Here is an 11,428-nt window from a genome sequence, read left to right as displayed (position 1 = left end):
CCTCATAAAATTGCAAAACTTCTGTAAGCCAAAGGAGACTGTTAATAGGGAAAAAAATTGCAACCAACAGATTGGGAAAACATCTTTACTAACTCTGCATTTGAAAGAGGGCTAATAATACAAAGAACTCAAGAAGATGGAATTGAGAATCAAATAACCATATTAATAAATGGGATACAGAGTTAAAGAAAGAATTCTCAACTGTGGAATACCAGGTGGCTGAGAAGCCCCTAAAGAAATGTTCAACATCCACTACTGGGCATATACACAAAAGATGCTCCAACATATAAGAAAGACACAGGCTCTACTATGTTCATAGTAGCCTTATTTATAAAAGCCAGAATCTGGAAAGAACCCAGATTCCTTTCAATAGATGAATGGATACAGAAAATGTGGTACATTTACACAATGGAGTACTACTCAGCTATTAAAAACAATGACTTCATGAAATTCTTAGGCAAATGGATGGAACTCGAAAATGTCATCCTGAGAGATGTAACCCAATCACAAAGAATCACATGTGGTATTCACTCACTGATCAATGGATATTATCCCCAAAGCTGGAAATACCCAAGATTTAATTTGTATACAAGATGAAGTTCAAGAAGAAGGAAGACCAAAATGTGGATACTTTGGTCCTTCTTAGAAAAGGGGACAAAATACCCATGGGAGGAGATACAGAGAAAAACTGTGGAACAGAGACTGAAGAAAAGGCCATCCAGAGACTGCCCCACCTGGAGATTCATCCCACATACAGTTACCAAACCTAGACACTATTATTGATGCTAAGATAGGGGATATAACTGTGAACAACACACTGCCTCCTGCAGACTTTCTCTGCTGAACTAACTCTATACTTAGCTACAAAAGGAAGGTCTTAGGTCTCCACCACATCTGGCTAGACTGTAGCTTCGCCTCCAGTTTAATGGAGCAGGGACCTTGAATGAGTCCTATTGTTTCTGACCATCCACTTAAGTGGAACTTAGGTCCTTTCTGATTATGGGCAGTGTGCTCTTTTCTGCATGGCTGATGGTCAATGTGATCTTGCTGGTGCTGCAGGTGCACTAAAGGTCTTGGTCCTATGGTTCTTCACCCCTGCATCACTCATACTTGTGCTCTAAGTGTGACTGTGTGGCATGGCAGTAAACAAGATGCTGGGCAAGTGTCAGTCAGTCCAGAGGTGCTGGCTGCCTAGCAGCAAACCCAAAGTCTACAGGAACTGCTGCCTGACCCAGGCAATCATTTATGTGAAGCCTCCTCCTTCATGCTCTTTTTGTGCTGGTCTAGACATGGTAGGTGCTGGCTATGGTACTGGAGTGCCAGCTGTCTTGAACACATCTCTTCTTCCACTCAAGCCACATTACCCTGTGCTTGGGGAAGTGCTGGCAGTGCTGGTTATGGATGCCTTCTGCTTGGATTTCTTCTGGCTCCAGTTTGCTGGCTTTGGCAAGTTCATGCAGAACTATCCGGGAACTTGGTGCTTCATCCAGATGGTCCACAAGGATTAATGGGATGCTTATTTGGATTAAGACTATATTTTCATCAAATCTACCCTCATTAGTATCCTGAAAGAGAAAAAGAGAATGGGACACTAGGGATCTATTCCAGGACTTACCAGCTGGGCACATAGCACCACTACAGAAGCCCACAAACATGACAAAGGTGATGACACACAGGGGTCATAAGAGCATCCTGCTCCTTTTGTAGAGTACTTCCTAGGGTCTTATCATACCCATACACCCACAGGATTGTCATAACCAGAGTCACAGGCAAGAAATAAAGAAAGACTTTCTATAATTCAATGAAAACAAAGATGCAGCATACACAAACATTTGGGACACAAGAAAAGCAGTGTTAAGGGTAAAAATCACAGTGCAGAGTGCTTTAATAAGGAATCTGAGGTTATCTTAGCCCAGCAACTTAACAACACACCTGAGGTCTCTAGGACAAAAAGAGGCAAACCTATCTAAGAGGAGTAGACAGCAGGGAATACTCAAACTCTGGGCTGAAAACAACCAAATAGAAACAAAGAGCTAGATACAAAGTGTCAACAAGAGCAAGAGCTGGTTCTTTGAGAAAATCAACAGGATAGATTAACCCTTAGCCAAACTAAGTGAAGGGCACTGAGACAGTACCCAAATTAACAAAATCTGAAATGAAAATGAAGACATAACAACAAAAACAGGAAATTTAAAATTCATTATGTCTTAGTAGAAAAGCTTATACTCAACAAATCTGGAAAATCTAGATGAAATGGATGATTTTATACACAGATACCACATACCCAAATCAAATCAAGATAAGGTAAACTATCTAAACAATCCCATGTCCCCTATAGGAGTAGAAAGAATAATTAAAATCCTCCCAATGAAAAATTCCCAGCACAAATGAGGTCATTGGTTCTCTAATCTGGAATGAGTCTGCACAAATCATCTTTGAGACTTTGAAGACAGGTGATTTTGGTTCTAACCATAGCACTTTAGGATACTTCCAAACCTTTTCATCTATAGGCACATGAAACAAAAGTTACTGCAAAGGGTGTGGAACCACACATTGTAGGCCCATGGAATCACAGTGTACTAGACTTGTCCAAGCTATTGGACCCTGTATAGTCAGGCTGGTCTACTTGTTTAAGAGCTGTGGTGGCTACCAGGATTCTAGTGAAAGAAGCAGAGAAGTTAACTCTGGGTTAGCATCTTATACTTACATTCACCCCATGCAGTTGAGACTCTTCTCAAAGGAACACCAAAACCCCAGCTGTTTAATGCATGTGTGAAACAGTAGCAGGTCCTATTTCTGAACCATCCTGGAGTCTGGTTTAAAAACCCCGCTGGCATCAATCTTGCCAGATGATGACCCACAGATGCTCATCAGTAACTGTAAGAGGAAACAAACATGATGAAAGAGATCGGTTTAGAACTACCCCCAGATTTCATGTAAGAGTTTGATGCATCACTCAGGATGGGTGGGAAATCTTCATTAAACATGGAACCAGGTACACAGGGGCTTCAGCATTTATTACAACAGAAACGATTTGGACCTAAGACTTATAGACCAAATATATGGTGAAAAAGAAGACCTGTTATCAAGTATCAGGACGCCACTATGCTTTAGTTACTGCATATGTGGATGTTATGATCTATAGGAAAGAGGGCTTATCACAGCTGGTGGGAAGGACATTAATAACAAAGAGGGATTCTTGGCTCTCCTCCAAACTATTTGCCTTCCTTTATGAGTTTCTTGCTTTCAATGCTGAGGACATAGACTTAATGACTCCTTCAGGGCCAGAGGTAACATGGAAGGGTGCTGTGTGAAGATCTATGACCTATGTACCAAGCAGCAATAGGTACGATGCATGAAGCATCAGGGACAGGTTGCCCTCATTACTAATAAACAAAGACAAGCCCATGGAACCATCCTCCACCTTATCTAGGCACTCTCCTATGTCTTATCCAGTTGTTCTGCGATAATTTACAAGACTTTTGTGGAGTTAGCCTCTTTCAAGAAACTGCATGATTGGCAAGCAACCCCTCCTACTCAATTACCAACTGCAGTTCATTAAGATAGATAAGCTAAACACACATTACACACCTACAGGCCATTATGCTAGAGGGGTTTTATTTGGGTGCCTACTTGACAGGAGCACAGAGCTTTGAGTTATATAGTCAGAGACTGTAGCTCATTTGCTTTGTAGGGTTCATATGATGTCACAGGTAGGAAGCAATTTGTTTTAGTGCCCACCAGAATTGCAAAATGAGTGGTTCTCATTGTCTTATTTTTTTTTTTTGGGGGGGGGCCAGGGCAGGGGGTTTGTATTTTTCTTTCCCTTTTCCCTGCATTGCAAAATGGTCTCTTAACCCAGTCTAGACCTTGGTTCACAGTGACAGAGCCTGAGTAGCAGCTTGTCAGTCCTGTTTCATGTCAGTGTTTCTAGGGTTCTTTCCTGGAGCTTCTATTCAGGAGCTGACTGGATGAACAGGGATGTGTGAAGAAAGGCTTCTCTCTGGCTGAGGGTTAGTGGGAGAGACGTTCGGCTTCAAGAAAAAAAATTTCTCCAACTCTCTCAACCTAGTCTGCAGAAGACTCTGCTCACTAAGCATTTTTAGTCCCTAAGGGATGGATAGCTCAGTCCTGGGTCTCACTTGAAACTTTAGCTTTTTTACATCCAATGGATCCTCCAGCATTGAGGTCTCCTTACTGTTTCCTGCTCACTTATGATTTCTGGTGTGTCTTGGGGAGGGGGATATGCATGTCTGTGCCAATATGTATATTGATGGGTGCGCTGAGAGGCCAGTTAATTACATGTGGTTTTGCAGTCTTTCTGCAACCTAAGCCCAGGTCTCTGACTGAATCTGAAACTTCCTGCTTTGGTTAAGCTATCTGACAAGCATCTTTGAATCATCTGTCACCTCTCAGCAGAGCTCCTGGTATTATTTGGTCTCAAGTCTCTGCTACAAGGGTAAGCTACTCATAGAGAGGAAGAACATGGTAGCTCTCTCCACATTTTTACAGATTTTATTGTTTTCGGTTTGCTGTTATTGTTGTAAAAAACCACTTTATTCACATGAACGAAGCCAATGCTGTCTGTTCCAGGTTCAGACACACAACTTGGCACACTGTGCTTTCTCATGAATTTCTTGTCATTAGGCTTAAATCCCTAGGGAGAGGGAGGAGGGTGTTGGTGACCCAGGATGGGTCTTATCATACAAATGTAGGCTCCACGTAAAGCACAGGTGAGTTTTCCCACCCAATAATACTTATTAAACAAACAGAACCCATATTGCCAAAACTTAAAAGTGAATAATTTCATTTTTAGCCCAGCCCACTCTTCCCAAACCTTACCATTTGACCTCAGATTCCCCTTTCCAGCCCTTCCGTCATTCATTACAACTTCCTATCCCTGGGTTGTTTGGCCCACCCATTTGCGGAACAACCAGGAAGCAAACATGGTACTCATGGAACCAGAACAGGATATGGGGCACAAAGGGGTGCTCAACAACAGCTGCACATATGAGACAAAAGTTGTCTCCAAGGATTTGATGGTCCTATTTACATGACCCTTTGGAACCTGAACACCAGCCTCTCATTCTCAAAAGGGAGTATGAGGCTCTTAGAGAGAAGAGGGCAAGAGTCCAGGAACCCCAGTGGCACATAGGATGGTTCCCTAGTCTGGTGGGAAAGCAGTGGGTTTGGTTGACTGACCACTGAGGCCATCTCACCTGGGTTCTTATAACTGGCCATCTGTTAGTCTTCAGAATCCAGTGGTCCCAGATACCAAGCTTCTTCCAGAATCTCCAAGTCTGGGTCCCTCCATGACCCAGGGACTTTCACACAGCACTCTTCCTCTCAATGCCTACCATATGGTGGCAGCAAGAGGAGCATCTGCATCTCCAACACTCAGGTCATGGGGACAGGTGCCCCGGCTGGAAGTGACCTTCCTGGCTGTTTCTGCAAGGGCCTCTCCCTCTGCTCTACCTCCCAGGCTGCCAATGCTATCCTATCACTCTAGGCAGAGGAGCTCCTGCTCCTGTGATCACCACCCCTTCCAGCTTTATGGAATGAAGAGGTGTCTAAGGATGTCACTTCCGGAATTATCTAGGACCCAGATCATCCCTCCTGCTCTATGGTGCCTCACTCAGAGAGGCTCTGGTCCAGCCTTCTCCCAGGACAGAAAGAAAGGCACCCCATTTATTGTTTTGTAATTAGAGTCTTTTATAATAAAAAGTTTTAAAATATACTTATTATAAAAATACAAAGTTAGACTTCTTTGCCTATCCTGTACTGAGATAACACCCTGGAAATTCATGGTGTGTCTTATTGGCTTCACCATGAGGATTCATGAAATCCTACAGTGCATCCCTCTGCTGACATTGTTTTGCTGAGTATTTCATGGACATGACTTTGCTTCAGGACACTTCCCCCTCACAGTTTTGTAGATTGCTGCATTTCAGAGAAATCATTGCATGCTAATTCCCTAGCTTGCTTTGAACGTCATTAGGGGTGTTTTAATATCACATGCACTGTAATGTGTTGTAAAGTTCATGGATAATAAACATGACTAACTGTCTTTTTAATGGTGCTACCAGGGTCTTCTGAGAGGGAGCCAAGGTAGGTTTAGAGAGCAGAATATGTTTCTACTTGAAGCTTCCTGGAGGATGTTCTTAAAACCCTCTTTCTTAGTATCTTGAATTGTGTGGACCAGCCTATCTGTATAGAGCTTATTAATTCTTGTAGGATCAGCAAGTATCTGCATGGGAAAAGTTCCTGAAACAGAAATAAGTACAGGCCTGACCAGCAGAGCCTGGGTTTGTCTAAGAGCCTACTACACAGCTTAGGTCCAACTTCCTTCTCAAGTGTCAGGAAATGTGCTGAAACATAGCAATCTTTGGATTGATGTGTGTGTCTCTTTGTGTCTGTGTGTGTCTATGTGTGTGTGTCTCTGTGTGTGTGTGTGTGTGTGTGCTTTTGTCCATGTGTTTGTTAGCAGTTTTATGTTGTGTATTTCTGTATTGGTAGGTCTTGTTTTAGGTGTTTGTAGTATGGTTACTTGTACATACAAGTGTGTATTTAGGTATGTCTCTGTGTGTGCATGTGTGTGTGTGCATGTACGAAGGCATGAACTGGTTTGTTTCTGAACATATGTGTACATATTCATATGTATCTATACATATATACACTTGGTCAGCAAACATCTTAAATGATAATACAGTCCAGCTTTAATGAGAAAGTACTCTATCAGTTCACTTTGCATCACAGAAACATCAAATACAGTAGCAGGTCATCATGCCTCTCCACCTAACTCAATAGAACTAAAGGAGACAGATAATGGTGTAAAGTCAGATATTCAACAGTTGGTAGAGAAAAACTATTCATCACTATTGAAACTGGTTGTAGAGCAAATCTATTTATCTATATTGAAATCATTTGTAGGAAAATAAAAGACTGTGGTACATGGAGGTGAGTAGGAGGCTGCCGTGTCAAATCCATGAGCCTGAGAGTCAACAAGGCTGGCTAAGGGTCCGTGACCCATCTCTGCTCTTCTCTATTAGCTGTGGTATCACGTCTTTCTTCATTAATATCCCTTTTACAGTTCAATGCTTTCCCTTGGGAAGATTTGTATACTGCGCACTCTTGCTGATTATAGTATCTCTTCAGTGAGCATGGATTCTGGGAGATGGATTCTCTGGGGATTCAGAGATGAAGAGGTTCACAAGAGGAACCCAGGCAGCTTCCTGCACTCTAGATATAATAACAGCCTTCACTTGAATGGTTGCTAGGCTCCCTAGAAGACCTCTGTACAGTGTTCTATTCAGACATTGTTATGCAGTTATTTTTCAATATAATATATATGGACTATTGGAGAAATGTGGTGTTTTATTTTAGCTCCAGAACAGTGTGTAGTTCACAATTAACTTGTAAGCTGTTTATTAAATCTGAGAAAAAATTTTAGGCCCAGATGCTCTGTGGCACTGCTTCTTTGGGGATACAAGGAAAGACCTTAGCTCAAAGGTCATACTGGATTGTCCTGCTGAATAAGCCTGGTGTTTGCTGGATAGCTGACATGACAGGTCCTCACCAGGCCTTTATGTCTTGCTCCCCTATGTCTGAAATACTCCAACAGAAACTCAAACAGGGCACAGAATAGGTCAAGGTATCCCGCAGACACAATTCTTCACCAGGAGCACTGATTGTGCAAAGTAAGTGAACCACCATTGCATCTCATCCCTATAACCATGGAAATCTTGGGCTGAATTTCTTCCTTTCTTTGGGTAACTATATATCATAAAGGCCTTTATTTTGTCTAGCCTCTGGTTCAGCAAGAGTGCATGTTTGGAAGCATGTCAGAGAAGTGCTGAGGGTCATTAAGATCTGCTGGTCATCCAGGAGGTGCCTTAGAATGCAAATTTTGCTTGTCCTCATGGGTCATCCTGAATAATTTCATGGAGATAAGTCAAGCGAATTTTAAGGACTTTGAGGTATTGTCTGTAACATGACTCCTACTTTGCTTTGCAAGGACTTGTCCAACAGCACCCCACCCCAATTGGGGCATAGCTACATTCATCTTGAAGACATTATTACCATTAGTCACAGTCTTTGCACTATATTTCTAAGGCCATCAACAGACGGTAGGTCTCTGTTGCAAAATATACAGCACGAGAATGCTGCTTAGCTTAAGAACTGTGTTTTGGTTTTGGTTACTTTTGATTTCCTTGAGTATATGATTTTCTTTCTTTTCATTTGAAGTTTTGTCATTTATTTGTTTTTGTTACTATAATTAATTTGCTGTTTTGTTAAGGCTATGTACTACATACTTTGACTCTCCTACTTTAAGCTTGTACTGAATAAAATTAATGTATTCTTATGAATAAAAACATAGTCTCTAATTTTTATCTCATAAGAACCTTCTGTATTCATGTGTGGTTCACAGTCTTGTAACACAAGAAGTACCAGGTAGGAATGGACCTCTTCAAGTGTAATGTGGCTTAGTCTTCATTATTTGTTCCCAGTCACAGCTACACAGAGAATTGTGCTTTTGGTGTGGATAGTGTGTCAAAATCTGTGGACCTAACTTCATGATGAAAAACATATCCATGCTGTATCTTTGTGGTCATAAATTCAGCTATGTTAAAATGCACTACTCCATGGATGCTCATGATGAACAAACAGAGGAGAAACACAAGAGTGTTTCTCTAATACATCCCAAGAAATAAAATTCACTAAGGGAATATCAAAGAAATTAGTAACCACAGAGCTGTGTGCCTTTTATTTCCTTGAATGGTAGCATCACTTATAACTGCAAAGCAGAGATCATGAATTCCAAGATCATTTGGCAGATATTAGGATTTTTGTTTGTTTGTTTGTTTTGTTTTGGTGGTGGTGTTGTTCTACTGATGATGAATTTTGTTCTCTTGGCCTGGAAAATGTATTTGATGATATTTTTTTAATTTGGTTAGGGTGTTGTTTCTGTTTTTGCATTATTTCATTTATGTGTATGGGTGTTTTTCTTGCTGTATGTCTGTACACTACATGCATACAATTCACTCGAGGGCAGAAGAGGTCAATGGATTACACCTGGAGCAGAAGTGATGGAGGATTTTTTTAAATTTTTATCTTATGTGCATTGGTGTTTTGCCTGCATGTATGTCTGTGAAAGTGCCAGATCATGTAGTTATAGATGGTTGTGGAGTTGGCATGTGTTGTATAAGTTGGCATGTGGAGGCTGGGAATTGAACCTGGGTCCTCTGGAAGAACAGTCAGTGCTCTTACCTGCTGAGCTATCTCTCCAGCACCCGAGATGGAGGATTCTTAATGCCACTCTTTAGATCTTCTAAGAAACAAAGTCTCAAATGGATAAGCCATCTATCCAGCACCTGCCTGGACTTTTGTCTTTCCTTGTGTGATGTATCAGCTGCACTGGATCACACCCAACCAAAGACAGAAGATTCTTGAGACCTCTAGGGTCACATACTTGGGGTAGGCATGCTCAGTGTTTAAACTCTGAGGCCTGCATGTAGGGCATTAGAGTGGGTTCCTGATCATGCCTCAGGATCTCTTTTTGTCAGGGTTGGAGCAGATCTCTCCTGTCTCATCCTGCATGACAATGCAGATTAGGCTTTATTAGATGAATTGCAGAATTGAAAACTGATGAAACCTTCTCTCCTGTAGAAGTTCAATTATAGGTTTAGCTAATGTCTGGTGAAAGAAGGCATGTTTTATTTAACTGGTACTTTGGTTTCTCAGTTGTGGGCACACAGTCAACAATCACCCTTACTGACATGGGTTCTTTTCCTTAGTGATGTCCCTCAGCATGGTACCATGCAGACATATGGCTGGGCATCTCTTCTGGGCCACTCTGGCCTTCCACCCACAATCTCTAGGCAGTGGCTGTCTGTCAGCATGCACCAACAACTCGCTGCAGGTCACCACCTGTCTATAAAGTGTTATCCTTTAAGATGCATGGCATTACCACACAGTTCTTGCTGGACTGTTTGCCTGTCCTGCACCAAAAGGTTTTTGAGACCAGACATTTCATTTGACTTTGTATTTGCTGTGTCTCCCATCATTGTTCAGTTTGGTTAAGAAATTAACAGTGAACACCTATATATTTATGCATCACTGTCTGCCAGCTTGAACCACCAGACTTAAAATACACTCTAAACTTAGAGTAAACTGTTTCTTATGCTTTAGTACAATGCATGCTACTCTATTCCTAGGTACCTCATGCCAAACCACTCACTTTATAATATTGGTTAAAGTCAGCAAATGGCATGGAGTAATATATCCTGAAGACAGACTGTAAGCATCTCACAGGCAGGCTTGAACTCTCATTCTCTTTCTCCTCTTTAATGCCTATGTAATAATCAGCCTTCTAAGAACTTGTTGAATGGCAGAGATTTTACCCAGAAGTCTTTCAATGGCAATGGTCAATACACAACTCAACACAAGCAATCAGTCAAACAAAAAAGAGGAAGGTATTAACTATGTAACTGAGTGAGAAGTGACCTGGCTTCCAGTGCTTAAGCTATTGTCAGCAGGATTTCTCACTGCCCTTCTTTGTTTCTTGTTTGGCTTTTCTGTGTTTGCTTTCTTGTGTTCACGGGAAGACATCTTTTGTCTTACATGGGTATCGTTTTAACTTAGCAAACATGTTAAGGGTATCACTTTATTCTCTTCCACTGGGGATGATATCAGAAGAGGACTGTAACTTATCAACTAGATTTGGCTGCCATCCCTAAGCAACTCAGTGTGATCACATGAGTTAACTCTTGATGGCCAGGCTTGTGTCATTTGCTTGTTTCTATAACCAGAGGATGGCTGTTACATGGTACAATCAAAACAGATTTGTGTATCTAACATTCCAAATCAGCACTTAGAACCACAAATATTTTGTGTGGTAGGGCTTTTTAAAATCTGTGGATTTTAATATGTAACATACAAATGTAATAATTTATATAATCAAAATAAGAGACCTTGAAGATAAAATAAAAGTTTAAACAGGAAGCTCATACAGGCTTTGCTTACACTTTATATAAATATGCTTAGCCTGAAGATAATTTAATATACATATTATGACTTACTGTCAGATGTGGTGGTACACGCTTTTAATCCCAGCACTTGGGAGGCAGAGACAAGTGGATCTGTGAGTTGGAGGTCTGCTATCCATAGCAAGTTCCAAGTCACCAAGGACTATATACTGAGAAGCTACTATAGAAATGTACAATTAGAATATATTTACTATGCCTGACATTTCTGTGCAAACCCTCATGTGAGGTCCACTTGTGTTTCCATGAAGAGACTCCCGTTTTGCACTTTGGAGCATTTTAACACTGTGAGTTTTCACGTGAGGGATGCTCAACCTATAGTCTCCTCCAGAATGTTCCAAGATAGGGAACTCTGGAATTCCCAGAGCACCTTAGTAAGAAAATAC

The sequence above is a fragment of the Arvicanthis niloticus genome, unplaced genomic scaffold (assembly GCF_011762505.2).
Source record: "Arvicanthis niloticus isolate mArvNil1 unplaced genomic scaffold, mArvNil1.pat.X pat_scaffold_78_arrow_ctg1, whole genome shotgun sequence".
NCBI lineage: Eukaryota > Metazoa > Chordata > Mammalia > Rodentia > Muridae > Arvicanthis > Arvicanthis niloticus.
Note: the sequence above shows the minus strand (reverse complement) of the source record.